The sequence below is a fragment of the Leptidea sinapis genome, chromosome 2 (genome assembly GCF_905404315.1).
Source record: "Leptidea sinapis chromosome 2, ilLepSina1.1, whole genome shotgun sequence".
In the NCBI taxonomy this organism is placed as follows: Eukaryota; Metazoa; Arthropoda; class Insecta; order Lepidoptera; family Pieridae; genus Leptidea; species Leptidea sinapis.
Window position 1 is genome coordinate 12578440 of NC_066266.1, and position 18246 is coordinate 12596685.

Consider the following 18246-nt stretch of genomic DNA (forward strand, 5'->3'; position numbering starts at 1 on the left):
AGTGGTTATATAAACCCTTGCACATTGAAATTAAAATTGTTTAAATACAACAATGTAGGCTACAATACCGTACTCCGACGGGTTGGTAACTATATATAACAATATGTTATGTTTTAAAAGTGATAACCCTCACTTCTAGGATTAATACACAAATAAAATTTGAAAAACAAAATTTTATGAACGATGCGGGATTCGAACCCACGACCTCCGGCGTTCCGTGCCATGTAGATGAAGCCACAACCTGAGAGTTGAACAAAGCAAACAAGATTTAATAACGATACGTTACTCGAACGGTTGGCTCAGTTGGTTAGAGCACCAGCACGGGACGCTGGAGGTCGTGGGATCGAGTCCCGCATCGTTCATAAAATTTTGTTTTTCAAATTTTATTTGTACATTTAACTGCTTTAATGTATTATATGTATCTTAGATATCACACTACGAAGCAATACATGGGGCACACCAAAAGTTTTGCACTTCTAGCAAATCGGAACTATTTGAATTTCGAAAGTGATAATTTTTGAAACGTTGCAAACTTCTAAGTATTAAAAAAAATGGCGGGAAATCATTTTTCAATTGATTTTTATCACACATCAAAGTTCTACGTACGCAACGAATATATATTTAAGTCGAAAAGATTTTGGAGCGGTGACTTTTTATAATTTTAAAAGTTATCTCTCTCCGCAAGACTGTCTCGGTCGTCTTCAAAATGCTTTTCGGAGAGAAACACTTTGCTTGAGCACTGTAAGGCGATGGTGTGCTGAATTTGAGAGAGGTCGGGGTGATGATGATGAATTTCGAAAAGAAATGATAGAATGTTTAAAACGTAAAGGAGAGTATTTTGTAAAGCAATAAACATATTAATTTTGGTAAAAATATGTTGTTGTTTTAAGTTACGCAAAACTTTTAGTGTGATCTACGTAGGTGGATATTTATCGACTAATTTCATGGTGTTGAAAATTCGTGACGCTGTGAACACTAAAAAATCTTTTTCATTATGTTCTACCAAACGCCACTTAAGAAGTAAAACTTCGAAATTCTTAAAAGTAACAAATCAGAAAAACTTCAAATTCAAGGTATAGATGTATATGGAATATAATTTCAAACTGAATCCATAAATTATTCAATTCAACAAATACCGTATTGTGACGTAGACATGAATAAAACTTAAATAATGCAACTGTATCGGAGAGTACGTACTACGTAGTTTAAGTGCAAATATGCAATACTAATGCAACTACACTATATTGAATTGTATGAGTTTTGTTCTGTTTCTGTAAACAGTATGTAAACGATGGCTACCATCGACTCTCTGTTGTTTACATTTGGCATACAATTTTGTTGACATACGGGAGTTTATTGCGTAATTAAACGCTGCGTTTAATAACTGTCGACGATCAACTGAAAATGGTGGGAAATCAAAAACTTTTAAAGTACGACGTGTTGATATTGAATTCAATAAACGTTGGATAGTACTATACTCACCGTTTCTTTTGAGATAAGATTATTAGAGAAAATTGCAATCGATAAAGTATATCTGTTTATATTTCAACATAGGAATCGATATGACACATTTTAGGTTGGTAAATTTAACCGCATCTATGAAATCGACTAATATCAATGGGGATGATAGGCAATAAGCGACTTCCCTACAAAATACATCAGTAATAAATTATTATAAGCATCTTTTTATGTAAATAAAACGCTTAAAATCATTAACTTATCATTATGTGTCATAAGAGTGCATTTAAATGATATAGTCATGACGTTACATACTCATGCAACGAAATGCTATGACAAATAGATGGCTACTAATTGATACTTCTATGTTTACATGAACGTACGACGAATATGATGGTGGTCAGTTCGCTAATAAAAAAAAAGTGACAACTTCCAATTTACTTAAAAATTAAAAATGGCATATTTTTGGACTGCTTATCGCCTAAGCTTTCTCAATTGAATATTTTCGCATGTAGAATGAAATACCCTACAAATAATACAAGCCATCCAATGACAGGCTTTTTATAACAAATTCGAGTAATTAAGATGTGGACGAACTTTTTTTTACATAAGAGGGGGAAAACGGTCAAGAGACTCACTAGCACCGAAACATACAATCTGCACTCCCCGGAATGCACACACTGTCTGTTGAAAGGTGTTCCTTTTTCTCGTCGTAATAAAACCTTAGGCAACGCAGAGAAGCTCGAATTGTCAGGGACCCATTGGTCTGTGAACGGTTGGATTACTTGGCGTTGCATAGAGACGTCGCTTCATTATGTGACCGCATTTATCACGGGGAGTGTTCCGAAGAGCTGTTTCACCTGATTCCTGCCACAACATGGGTACTATTATAAAAAAAGTGGGTACACTTTCCTTTAAGGCCGGCAAAGCTCCTGTGATATTTCTGGTGTTGCAATAGAATGTGGGCGGCGGTGATCACTTAACACCAGCTGATCCGTACGCTTGTTTTTCCACCTTTTTCATAAAAAAAGGTACGTGTAGTATGTATCCTACATTACTGTAGATTTAAAATACATTTTGTTTTAACTACCTTACATCGGTAAGCGTTACTTGACACAATATATGTCCGTATGTTTCCCGTGTCATCTGTATTCAGGGAAGTATTGCTGTTACTTTCTTTATTCAGTGCGATTGGGATAAAATTGTTTGCTGCAGCAATTGTTTTATTTGGCTTGATTTTAAATTTCATTATCTTGCATTTTTAATGCATTCTGCATGCTTCACATAAATATATCGTGCAATATATCTTGGTTATGAAGAGTCTCTCAACGAAAAATTTAAAGATATAAATATTATGTCTGCTACTTGTCAGTACGTTTATCAAAATTAAATATACCTACGTTCATAAAAATCGTCACCTTTTGCTCTTAATAGTGGTTTTCATTATTATAACACTAGAAATAAGGGATTGCTTGTAACTAATTCTAGTAGTCTTCATAAGATATATAATGCTGTAAGGGTAAATATAAGGGTATACACTTTTATAATAAAGTTCCAGCCAATGTTCAGGCATTATCTATAGATTTAAATGTTTAATTTAAAAATGTAGTAAACCCACAGCTGAATATCTAAGTGACCGGACAGTCTGGGACTAGATTATGATTATTTTATTGCAATAGCAATGACAGTACAATATTGAATATTTTATTAAAAAGAGCGCAAAAAAAAGAATGCTGGGAGAGTTTCTTGCGCCGCTTCTTCTCTCTCAGAGCGCCATTTGTTTCCAAAGTGGTAGTAGTATCTAGTATATTATAAATGACATCAAAAAGAACTCTAAAGGAATAAATTTTGAAATAATAAATGCCTTTTAGGCCTTTTAAAATTGAAATGTCTGTAAATTGAAACAAAGAGCTTCTTCGAAATAAAAAATATGAATTTTTAACAAGTAACTGAAGTTGAGTATAGCCGACATGCGGACGAACTTTTTAAAAAATAATGAAAATCAGACTACACACACACACACACACACATGGTCAGTGTTTTTTTTGTCCATCATTATTTTTTATCACTATATTTTAAGTTAAGTTATATTTTAAGTTATTTTTAGGTTTTTGAAGAATCCTGAGAGGCTCTGCATTGTAATAGGCATGACGTATCAATTACCATCACTTGAACGTCCTGCTCGTCTGGTCCCTTATTTTCATAAAAAAAAGGATTTTCACCCACTTTAAACTGCTGGATTGAATTGAAAGTAAATATTCTTAAAAATTGCACACTTATCAAGGACCGATAACAATACAATAATTTTGAACAGTCTGTTCCACTTTTAATAGTTTGGTATGTATGTCAATTTGTATGTAACGAAACGTCCTGTTCGTATCGTCGCTTATTTCCATATAAAAGAGGCTCTATCTAAACGTATAAATTTTCTAAGGGCCATTCATTAACGGCTGTTCCCAATATTTAGTCTATCTCTTACTTGAGATAAAAATCGTAACTATCGTTGACTTTTCTGGCCCAATAAACTTATCGACGGTAACTCACTTTATCCGTACACGCTCTCTGTCAATGGGACGACGTATAGCTTACCAGCAATAGAAGTTATGGAAATTGCAATTCACGCGTCCCAATATAAGGCGATAAAAATGATGACTTATCGGGTGTAATGGGATAGTTTCAGATTATTTACAGCTAATTACTGACAGTAGAAGGTTGTAATTTATCTCTATCTGTAGATAGTATATTGGGAACGGCCGTAAATCTCCACTCATATTCATGCACTTGATGACCTAACCCCGCAATATGCTGAATCACATTTCCACGGCAGCGTTACTTAGCGTCTAGACTGATGGCTAGTGATGCTATTAATCACCCGGTTTTTGTTGTTGCACTTAGCATAATTGAACCGGCTTGAATAAGATGTTCTTGTGAGCTTGGATTGATAGCATCGCTTGCTATTGTTGTTCAGTAATCTGTTCTTGTCCTGAATAATTAATCAATGCACAGCAAACGATACTGCAAGATATCAAATGAATAGTCAAATTGTTTATTGAGGATTAATTTCTAGGCGTATAACGTTCTATACACATAAGGCCATTTATCTATTTATTTAATACATCATAAAATCCACAGAACTTAAATTAGGTTATAAGAATACTACTTAGTAGAACTTACTTCTAATAACGGATTTACAATATTTATAATAAGACGTGGTATTTGTGCGTGGTTTGGTGAGAGTGCCTTGTATGTACGAGTATGTATATGTGTGTGTGTGTTTGTGAATTATTAAAAAATAAAAAGTTATTAAAATGTTCAGTACTGTTGAATTCTTTTATTATAGTTGCATAGAGTGCGACAGATTACCGAATTTTCATAATAATTGGTGTGACTCAGCGGGACTTGTTGACTGCCATGTTATCATTAGCAGTCTGATAGCGGAACTGCAAAATCGTGCTTAAAGACAATGTAAGCACACTTTTGTCCTTAGTCGTGTGTCAACTGTTACTGTCCGAATCGTGTTCTAAATTCAACATACGTAACCTGAAGTGAATAAATAGTTTACATTGCTGCTTATTAACCAATAATATTTTAGAGAACTGAAGTAAATGCGGCAATGTATAAATAATGCAGTCGAAGCTATGGTATAATTTGTTGCAAATTCCAAATTATTTTCGGCTTTGTTTTTATAACTTTTGGCAACGTCATTGCGTATCATTAATCCTTCTGACTGACATATCGAAGCAGAATCTAGACCGTTAGTAGTAAAGAACTGTTACTGACATGCTTGAGGCGGCGACGTGGGACGGGTCCTTAAATATGGTCGAGGGAGGGGATGGCTGGTCCATGGCTCACCGGAAAAACTAATTTCTTTTTTTTATTTTCTTTATTTTTTTGCAATAAAGTTATTATATTATTTTTTTATATAATAGCTAATAAAATGCTCGCATAATGCGCTTCAAGCGTAGAAAGACGGGAACGCATCTCCTGACCCCTGGTTTTGTGGATTTCAAATCAAATCAAATCCCTTGCCCGTTCGTCTCCTCTAATATAAAAAAGAAAAAAAATGCAATTTTAACTTGCCTACAGTTTGACAAGCTAGAACTAGACAGTTACTCTCTATATTTATTGTGAAAGACATAAAGTAAAATATAAACATAATATTTATGGTAGAGAAAATGAAAGGGTTAAATAAATAATTGAGTCTGTGGTGTTCATACAGCACTGCAAGTAAGTAGGACGATAAAACTTCATACAATTGTAGAAAAACCAGCGCAAAAACTAATATAAAAGGATTATATAAGTGGAATCGACAATTCCACTGCGACTTTCCTTTATCTCAGTGACGATATTAAAGCGAATATCCAGTTTGAGCTGGTTATATCCGGTTCTCTATGTTTCATTATAAGCACTTAAGTTTTTATCTTTGGCACTTTCTTTTCATTGTTGCTTTAGATGGAGATTTTATTAGTTTATTTCAGGAATTCCCGACTTATTAAATTATAAATGAATTTTTTGAATATTATATGATTTTAAAGATATGTCTAGATATTGGTTAGTTATTCTTGGGTTTAGGGTGGCCTTCATCAGTTTTTTAGGGTTACATGATGGTTTTTTCTCACATCAGCTTATACACTCTTGTTTTACTAGCGGAATCCATCCTTGTATCATCAGCCGCAAGACGTCCACTGCTAGACAAGGGCTTTCCCCAAAGATCTCCACGACGATCGGTCCTGATCTGCCCTCATCCCACGTGTTCGGTCGATCAAGACCAGATCATTGGTCCATCTTGTAGGGGGCATACAACACCACGTCTTCCAGTACGTGGTCGCTATTCGAGAGCTTTACTGCCCCAACAGCCATCTGTCATCTGTTTTAAATATGTTTTATAAATATGACTTATCGGAGATTTAATACGTCGTTAAAATGCTCTTGTTGAAAATGGTATTCATAATATCACATTATAATTATTATAAGCTAAAGCACTCATTATCTCTCCGCTATAATAGATATGACTTATATAAGATAGGATCCGCCGATAATGAGAAAATATATACGATGTTTGTAATTAATTTTTCATGTTTGACGTTTGATTTTCAATGCCAGTATATAATTAAGCTGGAATCACAAAACGCTTAAGACTAAAAATTTTACTACACGCTAATTATAAGCTTCACCTGTATGTATGTTTATTTGTAACCGACTTATTTGGGAGCGAATTTGGCCCACTAAAAACAGGCTGATTTCGTCCAGCCTTCGTAGATTTATCAAGGACCGATGACAATGCATTAATTTGATAAAAATTATTCCATTTTTCAATTTGCAAAATAAGATTTTTGTTATTTAATATAATTTTCATTTATCGTCTATAATGCAGGAATTGATTTTAATTATAAATTTCTTCTCTATTTTTCCTAAAAATGCTCCTGTTATAATGAAATTGTTTCACAGCGGAACTGTCAAAACGAGCGTCACTTAATTCTCTCATAGAAAATATGTCCATACAAAACAAATATTGAAAATAAAAATAATTATGGGTCCCAAGTCGAAATAAAAACTATCCTGTCTCTCAAGTTGGACCAAACTGCACTCCATGAAGTAATCCCCGTTTGAATCCATTCATTAGTTTAGGAGTCCATCGCGGACAAACAACGTGTCACGTAATTTATATATATTAAGATTGAAGGATTATGAATAAATAATATCATCGAACGTTATATAGGCTTAAAACACGTTTTACCTTTGATAATCATTATATTGTTAATAAGGCGGTAATAAAATTAGTCACCGTTATTTAATATATCTCAGACATACAAGAACAATCTGACGTCATTTCGATTCAAGGCAATCCAATCCATTTGCAAATAGAAGTAGAATTCACAGTTAATTGTTACGAAACCAACTTTTCTTTGCTGCCAATTTCATTAAACTTCACCCAATTTGAGCCTTATTTAGTTCGCGATAAGTACTAGTACTTATTGTGTATTAGAACAGTAAAGTTTGTTGGGTCGCGTTGGATTGCGAAATACGTGTATTGTTCATTTCTACGAGTGGATTGGTTTTGGCATAGAGGGTTCTAGAAATCCTAACTGCTGTTTGTGATTTTAGTGGACACTTTTGAGCAGCGTACCAGTCATTAGACACTTGGCTGTGTTTCGTAACATTAAAAGCATTTCATATACATTATCAGCATGTAAAGTTTGCCATTCATACACTTCAAGGTATTCCGCCAGCTGGAAAGACTTGCACGCAGTAACGTAAAGTAATGAATGTAACAACTGGTCATGGCCCTTTAACCAAGCACCTGTTTAATATAGGTGACAGACAGCGTAACATAGTAATAATATAATAATATTCACACACTTTTCACACAAATTATCTTGCCCCAAGTTAAGAATATATAGCCTGTGTTATGGGTTACAAGACAATGATATATTTAATACAATATACTCACTTAAACATACATAAATTCATATAAACATATATATACACATACACAAATACATTTAAACATCCACGACTCGGGAACAAACATCCATATTCATCATATAATGCTTGCACCTACCGGGATTCGAACCCGGGACGTCTAGCTTAGTAGTAATAGAAGTAATTAAGCTGTTTTACCAGTGGGAGGCTTCTTTGCACAGGATACCGGCTAGATTATGGGTACCACACGTTATTAAGATTCCACTTTTTTTATGAGAGTAAGGGACGAGACGAGTAGGACGTTCAGCTGATGGTTATTGATACACCATGCCCTTAACAATGCAGTGCCGCTCAGGATTCTTCAAAAAACTCAAAAATTCTGAGTGACACTACAATTGCGCTGGTCACCTTAAGACATAAGACGTTAAGTCTCAGTTGCCCAATAATTTTATTAGCTACGGCGCGCTTCACACTCAAACACAATAATGTTTACACATTACGGTTTCACGGCAGAAATAAGCACCGTTCTGGTACCCATCCTATTTTATTGTATATTGTGGCCGGCATCCTGTACATAGGAGCCTCCCACTGGTGAATACGAATATCAAATCATTAAATTACAATAAATCATTAAATCATTCAGAAATACCCTTCTATTTCATTTTTAAATAAATAATAATCCCGAATATTCAGGATACTACATCATTTTTTAATTGACAGTATGTCGGGTCAGCTAGTTGCAAATAAAAATAAATTCAAGACTTCAAATTCCCTGCACGTAAAGATAACATAGGACACGTCCGTCACAATAACAAAACAAATAAACCCCGGTGTACACGTAACGCGATATTTTTAAAGAAAAAATAATGGTCATGTGAAGACCTTTAAAACGCACCCTCAAGGGGACGGACAATTTAATTTTCTAAGGACAATCTATTGAAATCCAAAACATATTGGTCGTGATATAGATATGCTTTGATGTAATTCAAACCCTCGTGGTTTATATATTGGCTTCGTTATTTGACATGTACAATTTGAGAGTGGACATCTGGGGAATAGTAAATTGGTTTGTTTTGTAAAAGTTTTTATTAAGTTTAATACTTTCAATGCTTTGTAATGGCTCATTTCATTAATAGTAAAGTTAGGCTTAGATTGTGATTTTTATACGTTATTAAAGATTTTCCGGGAATTACCTATTTTACCAGTGGAAGGCTCCTGTGCAAAGGATGTCGGCTATATTTATGGGTACCACAACGGCGCCTATTTCTGCCGTGAAGCAGTAAAGCATTACTGTGTTTCGGTCTGAAGCCCCGTAGCTAGTGAAATTACTGGGCAAATGAGACTTACATCTTATGTCTCAAAGTGACGAGCGCAGTTGTATTGACGCTCAGAATTTTTGGGGATTTTCAAGAATCCTGAGCGGCAATGCATTATAATGGGCAGGGTATATCAATTACCATCAGGTAGACGTCCTGCTCGTCTTGTCCCTTATTTTTATAAAAAAAAAACACAATTTTAAAAACACGCAAATCTTAGCTGTGTTATGGACACCCATAATAAAAAAACTGGCCAAGTGCGAATCAGACTCGCGTACAAAAGGTTCCGTACCAGTAAACCAAAATCTATAAAAAAATATTTACTTTTAAGTGTCTGTAATATCGTGAAGAACGTTTGTTAGCTATGAATACCAGGTAGCCTAAGACCCACATATCGGGACACGGGACGTCAATAATATTATATAATCAAACTAAATGAAAATCTCCTAAAAAATTTCTATACAAAATAAAATTACATCATCCATCTAAACTTAACGTTGCTCATAAAATTAAAACTACTGGGCCAAGCTATGTGAAATTTTTATTGGACCAAATGGCAACTTTTGGACATCAAAACTAAAGAATCACGTAAATCGGTTCATAAATTTCAGCGTAATTGGTGTACACATACATAAAAAAAATAAGTAAACGGTTCACCGTTAAAGCCATTCCTGCAACTTCCCGCTAATTCAATACCTAAACTCTTCAATTTGTAGGTACTTATGACGAGCTCTTTGAGCTCAAAAATATTGTTTCTTTTATTATGAGCTCTTTGAGCTCAAAGAGATAGCTGTTCCCTGATTCTGAGGTCTTCGAGTAATTTCAAAAATTTATTTATTTAGCATTTTAGTAAATAGTATTTGAAGGACTTCCCTTTTAAGGTCGCAAAATCTGTGTTAGGGAAGACCGCTCTTTCCAACGGATAAGAATGCTAACATATTTAACAAAAACATAAATACTTAAATAAACCAATCTTAAGCATAAAATAAACAACCTAAAAATGGTTTCAATATTGAAGGTAGATTTAATAAGTAACATAATGTAAAACTAATATAGAAAGAAAAATGATATTATATTATTTAAATGGAAAAGGCAAAAAATCTGTGCTCAACATCTTACAGTGCAAATGAGCTCTCATCATTTATACGTATTCAAAAAAAACTACTGAACAGATCTCGTTTAAACAAATTTTCGGTAAAAGTATGTGATATATTTTTTTTAGTTTTATCATTCTCTTATTTTAGAAGTTACAGGGGGGACATATTTTACCACTTTGGAAGGGTCTCTCCGCGCAAACTGTTCAGTTTAGAAAAAAAATTATAAGAAACCTCTATATAATATTTGAAGACCTATCCATAGATACCCACAAGTATTGGGTTCGATAAAAAAAAATTATGAGTTTCAGTTCTAAATATGGGGAACCCCAAAATTTATTGTTTTTTCTTCTGTTTTGTGTAAATATGTTAATAATGGTTCACAGAATACATCTACTTACCAAGTTTCAACAGTGTAGTTCTTATAGTTTTGGAAAAAAGTGGCTATGACATACACGGACAGACAGACAGACATGACAAATTTATAAGGGTTCCGTTTAAAATTATTTTATAAGATGAAGTCATATTAAAATTACTAAGTACCCTATTTGTTCAGATCGTTATAATACTAGTAGGGTAATTTATTGTAGTATCTTAAACTGGGAATAAAAATATTAATTATGTAAGATTCGTACAATCAGAATAGATTCAAAACAAAGTAAAAACAGTGAAACACATTTTCTCTACCTTCTCAATCACTAACTTTTTTTGCTCTTCATATTCCTTTGATATAATAAATTCGAATAATAATACCAAGAGGCAGAACGCAGCAATTAAATAACATCAAAAATATTTGATTATAAATTATTCTCATTTGACAAAGAGTCTGAAATTATTAAATTTTAATAGCCATTATGCCAAAATTCCGTTGTCACTGAGGCGTTGACGCGTGACCCTGTCAAAGTGAAAATTCCCTTTGACCCGACAGGGACATGTCATTCTATTTTTGAATTTCGGCCAGTGTGAAATAAGCTTAATGTGTTAATTGTTGCGTTCTCTTTTTGAAATGTTTTTGCGTTGAACACGTTCCCGTTTATCTAACAATTTGGAATTATTTTTATTAATTAAAAATACCAGTGTTTTCATCGAAAATATAAACGCATTTATTCAAATGAAATAACGAAGTTATTGTGATTCCATTTCAAATACACAATAGGTGTTTTGTCATAGTTACAAAGTTATGTTGTCAAGGTTACAAAATAAATGACTTTATTAATGATACCACAGATTAGGAATGTAGCGACCGCCCTCAGGATATTTAAATACGAAATTTTATTGTATCGAACTTTTAAATAAAAATATTAGAAGCCCACTGAGTTTCTTGCGTATGTTCTTCTTTTGGGTTTTTTAAATAAAGAATTAAAATTATCTTTAGCATCAGCGTTTGAGGTGGACATAATTATTTACCATTTGTCATAAAACCTGCATTTTCGTTAAAGCATTCATTTTATGAATAAAAATTCTTCGAAATAAAAGCTTTCTTTACTCTAATTATTATAATTAACAAGTGGTGACCTGACAAACGTTGTTTTGCCATATAAATTAAGTACTCTGCGCCCGCTCATTGTATTAATCTTTCTCGGATTTTTAAGAAGGTACAGAACTTGAACAAAAAAAAAACTAATAGACACCTGGATTCGCACCGGGGTCTTCTGCTTTCCAGATCACCCAATGTCCCATCTGAGCTATTATAGTATTGTACATAGTAGCGAAATTTAGCTTTGTATTCTAATGTTAATGTAGCAGTTTCTCATTAAAACACGAATAAAACTACATTTTTTTTAAATGATTTAAATTTTATAATAATATAAGATCAATTTCTCGCTTCCGAAACCACATGTATACAAAATTTCATTAAAATTGTTGGAGCCATTTCCGAGATTCAGATTATATATATATAAGAATTGCTTGTTTAAAGATATAAAATAAAGATATAAGATTATATGTTATAATTATATTGTAGTGAAATGTCATTAAATAAATTATTTGTATTGCGAACATATAGGTATTTTTAAGTCACAAAAATATAGCTTCCGGATAAGTAATCACCAATTTATCATATTTTAAAACCTTCTCCGAAACACAGTGCATCTTACATGGTAGAAGTATTATTTCGATCGGTTCAGTAGTTTTCGCAGTATAGCCAAAGGAAAGCAACGGATCTCCATTTATAAGTACAAATAGAAATGACAGGTATGTTTCCTACAATAGTATACTAGGCATAGTAATATTGGCACACTTAATTAAATTATCTTGCTATAAACTAGGTATAGTCTATGCTATGGGTGCAAGACAACGATATTATTTATTGTAATGGGCAGGTCGTATCAATTACCATCAGCTGAAAGTCCCACTCGTCTCATCCATTATAAACATAAAAAATACCTTATCGCTATGTGCATAGCCAGTTAATGTACTACATACACTTAATTCGAAATTATTATTTAAAAAAAACGTGAGGTGCTTCACTACAACACAAATATAGGATCAATCACCATTTATGTTGAAATAAATGTACTGGAACTTTTAACAAAAGCCATATCCTGGCTCTTAAATAGTAGTTTTGACTTTAAAATTATTCTACATAAGATTTATATTAAAACAACAACAGTAAAATCACTGAATTACACAAAAGCTCTGGGTTAAACCAGCACAAAAATAAGAAGTTATACATTTATTTGACTTTAAACAATGGTGGTAACGAAAAAAACTGATTGCACTGCGGGAGCGCAGGGAGAAGTGTAAACTTGAACATTAACGTTTGAGCTCATATGTATATTCTTGTTTCTCTTGTATATTGTGGTTTGCTGGCGTAACAAGATAATTTCCAACATAGTGTTCCCATACCACCAGGCGAACCGTATATATACGGCTTGTTTTTTTTTTTATGGAATAGGAGGATAAACGAGCGTACGGGTCACCTGTTGTTAAGTGAACACCGCCACCCAAAATCTTTTTCAACACCAGAGGAATCACAGGAGCGTTGCCGTCCTTTAATTGCCTATTCTTGTTATTCCTGTTCTGCCGTAATAAAATCTCACATATGTCTCATCAATTTTACTATCTCAAAACTTACTACAAAAAAATTTAAATATTTACCAATTGCAACTGCTCGGTCGCTTAATTCACTAAAGTTTTTGTATTAATGCGTCTTTAATTGTGTATTGTAGGTGTAGGTAACTTACTTAATAGTGTTCTTGAGATTAATATTGATATAGTTACTTTTTAAGGTTTCATTTAGTGTGTGTTTGCTAGTTTTTTTTCATTTAAATTACTTTGTTAATACGTATATGTTAGTAAGAAAATATATCGATATCAAATCAAATCAATTCAAAATAATTTTATGTAGGTTACGGAATAGACACTTATGAATGTCAAAAAAAAATTTTTTTAAGTCTTAAATCTCACAGAATCCATTTTTTTCACAAATTCACCAATAGCATAGTCGCTATTTATTCTACTAACAATTTTATCATAATCATTAACATTACGTCATATAAGACGTTTTATGGCCTTCAACACCCCGTGACGAAAGATAAGGTTTACAGTACGCTTACGCGCTGCAGATTAAGCATTAACTTAAGTGCACATTACTAATGTAAGTGCTAATGAGTTTCTCTGAAGATTATTAAATCTGTGCGAAGCTTTGGGGTGCTTTATGACATGACTGTGTGAAGGAATAATCAAACAGCAAGATTTGATGTTTTTGAAGTGAAAGTTCTTTAGCGGCGTTGAGCACTTTGTTACGATGGGTATAAAATGATAAACTTGCGTCAGAACACGTGACCTGATCGAAAATTCGTAAGACTGTCGTTAAAATTATGGATGGAAGTTGATTTTTCTGATAGATAAACTTTATATTGTAATATAATAATTGTAATAGTTCTGAAGAGATAAATTTTTTATTTAAGAGAAATTGTAATTTTTTGTACGATAGCGCAATATTAATTAATACTATTGTATTTTACCCACATAAATGCCAGTATTTTAATTCTGATAAATAAAGCAATTCGTGCGAAATTATTCCCTAAACATACCAAGATATTCAAAAATGCACAACGTTAGTGTTCAAGTTTTCACTTCTGCCGGCACTCCCGGAGTGCAACCCGTATTTTTTCTATATGATTCGAAGTTTGCCATTAACACATGTTAAATTTCAGCTTTTGTTAGTCTCCTAGGAATCGACATAAATTCATTGATCCATTTCAAAGCACGTTATTTGGTTTGCCCTTAAAATTGTTTTTTGTTTATTTCTAATTTTATTTTTATATGACAATTTTTTGACGCACGGTTTGAAAGTTCTCTTATGCTATTATCTTATTGCGAGTACAAGGAACAACGAAGAAATTGAACTTTGACAAATTTAAAAATTAACAAAAAATATTTTAAATTATTAAACGAAATTTTGCAATAAGGGCCACGCTCTAAAACTATATCAGATAAAAATGTTCATATTTTTGCACCCAGTTTAAAAGCCATTATCTTATCTCTATTCACAGAATAACATTAAGCATCAAAACTTTTGGTACATAATAATTCTAAGACGGCTCAAGTAATATACTTTATCGTGCCCATTATACAGCTCCACGCTTAGTGAGAATAAATTCAGACTAATTGCTCATAAAGTACGTAGCTCCAACCCCTTAAATGATGAGCAAATGACAGAGTCTTGACGACACAACAGAAGTTTAAATGTTAAGAGTAATGTGTACTTAAGTGGTGCGGTGTTGAAGGCTTGTTGTGTTTCTGCCTTTAATGATACAGTTAAAATGTTTATAACTGAACCGGGTTTTGATGAAATAAGGTAATGTATGTTTATCTGTGTATACAATTCATAAAAATCTTTAATATCCTTATTTATTAAATCCATCTGTAGGAATTACGATACAGTCACATAACATGGAGTGGGAGGCTCCTTTGCACAGGATGCCAGCTAGATTATGGTAATTGATAATTGACTGCGTATGACAATGCAGATCCATTCATGAAAAACCTAAAAATTCTGAGTCTCATTTGCCCAGTAATTTCACTAGCTACGCCTTTCATTAACCTCTGTGGTACCACAGTTTTTCAAGAATCCTGTGCGGATCTGCATTGTCATGCGCAGCGCATACATTACTACTAATCGATTTATGTAAATAAGTACATGTAACTTTAAAATTTATCTCTTATTATTTTTGTAAAACAGCAAAATTACTGTGCTAACTTACATAGATAACGGGAGGTTTTATATGTTACATCCCAAATAATAGTCTCTCTAAATAATTTAAGAGTGAAACGCAAAAGGTAAAACGGTTGATTGTTACCATATATTGTTCGATAAAAACCCGCTGCGTACCAAGTTTTTTTTTTTAAAAATAAGGACGGGACCAGCAGGACGTTCAGTTGATGGTTATTGATACGCCCTGCCTATAACAATGCAATGCCGCTCAGGATTCTTGAAAGTACCCAAAAATTCTGAGTGGTAATACACTTGCGCTCGTCACCTTGAGACATAAGATGTTAAGTCTCATTTGCCCAGTAATTTCACTAACTATGGCGCCCTTCAGTCCGCAACACAAAAACACAAAACAACTTAGTACGTGGCGCGCAAGGATCGAACTGGGGTACCATTGCGACAGTCTACCGTCTTAACTATTGCGTCACACTCTTAAATTATTTAGAGAGAATATCATTTGGTATTCACCATAAAAAGAAAACTCCCGTTGTCCATTTAAGTTAACACAGACATTTTGCTATTTTACAAAAAAATTTAAGAAATAAATTTTCAACCAACAGGTCCTTATTTTTATAAATTGTTTAGTATTAAATTGGTTAACTTAGTTTATACTGTGTAAAAAATTCCAAGAGATGGATCTAATAAATAAGGATATAAAAGATTCTGAACTTGATTGGCATCATCTTACACTTTATGTGGTAGGTTACTATAATATTAATAATATTTTTAACGACATCATACATACATTTTGAGATAGTACACAATATTAACTAAATATAAAAAAAGAAAGCCCGCTGAGAGTCTTGCACCAGTTTTTCTCAGGCTTAATATTTCAAATGGGTCAGATGCGGAAATCGTATTTTGAATAAAAGTATTTGAATTTGAATTAAACAACCGCTTAAGCTAATGAATATTGTTCTTAAGATTTAAGGAAATATTGTACAAAGATTATAGAAAAACATTTGGGATTGAATTTTTACTTAAAAATATCTGTTGTGTTTTATTTTTAAGATACGCGCCAACATTTCTCGTATCCGCTACATTTCATTGCTCTAAGCATGATTCATGCACTACGTGTAATCACTACCTACCACACGTCACTATGATATATCGTACAGTTCGTAGTGATCGTAGCTCGTAGCTCAATGTAGCAGTGGCGTAGCATGGCTGTGCCGCAGTCTAACATAATCAGTTTGACTACTACCTCGACATTGCTATTGACTTATGAAGTTACGTTTTATGAGAAAAAGTGAGATGACGAACAAGGCGTTCAACATAGTGATGCGCGTTGTACATTACAAGGCTATGTCACTCAGGATTTTTGAAATACATAAAAGTCTGAGAGACACCACAATTATTGCGTTTGTCTCTGGGACATAAGATATTAAGTCTTGTAAGACTAGTAAATTATTTCACTAGCTACGACGTCCTTAAAACGGAAACACAATACGTGTTTGATCATTTCTCCTTGACGGCAAAAAAAGGCTCAGCCGTAGTACCTAGCCTTTTTCCTGTGCAATGAAGTCTCATTGGTGCTTGATTAGTTGGCCAGACTATTTTCTTACTATGATTATTTTTTTCCGTTTTTTCTATACAAGAGAGGACAAACGAGTGTGCGGGTCAGATGATAATAAGTGATCACCGCCGCCCACATTATCTTGTAACACCATAGGAATCACAGGAGCGTTGCCAGCCTTTTAGATAAGTGTACGCGCTTTTTTTAAAGGTACCCATGTCCTATCGTCCTGGGAACACCACACAAGGAAGTTCATTCCACAGCTTGGTTGTACGTGGAAGAAATTTCCATGAAAACCGCACTGTGAAGGAATGCTACATATCCAGATGGTGGGCATGATATTTTAATTTATGGTGTGTCGTGCGAATGTCAAATTGATAGCAGGAATCAGGTGAAACAGCTTTTTGGAACACTCCCCGTGATATATGCGTTAGAAGACACAATGATGCGGCGTCAAGCGAGCCGTTCACAGTGCTCTGGATAACCGACAATTCGTGATGAAAATATATTGCATATTAAATTTTATAAGTAATTGTGATAATATATTATAGCAAATCTCAAACAATGGCATTTGTATTCACCACAAACTTTTATGATAGCACAAATCTTATATTGACATACAATTAATATCATTGAAAATATTTTTGTACTTTGATGTTTGTACAAAGAGTGACCAAGTAAGCCATCCAGTAATAGAAAAAAACAGTCGGTAATCTTATTATTCAACTCACCTACAATGTATTACTGGATGTATCTAAACTGTGTCTTGTGGCAGACCTAGCATCTATCGTCTTTGATTCACGTGATTTACTCCTTCTATTTTATTACACAATGATAAATTTTGCTTTATTTTGCAACACAGTGATATTGAAACTTTTATTTTGTTTGTCATTATAACGATAACTGATATAATAAAAATAAAATTGAGGAGGTTCTTCATTCGTTTGATTTTCTTCTTATGTATATTTATCCAGATTTCGCCTTTCAATTTTGAACCGATTTTCATGATCATTTTTTGATAAATATAATCAGATAAAATTTTAAGTTGAATGGTATTGGCATATATAACTTTGGATATCACAGATTGGGAATGAAGCGACTATATTTGGCTATAAAATAATAATTTAATTGTACAATATTACTTTTTAAATATATTTATTTGATGAAAAAAAGCCCGCTGAGATTGTTGCGCCCATTTTTCTCAGGTCTGAGGCATTCGTT

The 18246-nt window shown here is 33.3% G+C and overlaps 1 non-coding gene across 1 annotated transcript; it reads left to right on the top strand.

Annotated features, from left to right (window-relative positions):
* Positions 1-288: 288 nt before the first annotated feature.
* Trnap-ggg (transfer RNA proline (anticodon GGG)) lies at positions 289-362 on the top strand. Its single transcript has one exon. It is a non-coding gene; the product is annotated as a tRNA-Pro (tRNA).
* Positions 363-18246: the final 17884 nt, after the last annotated feature.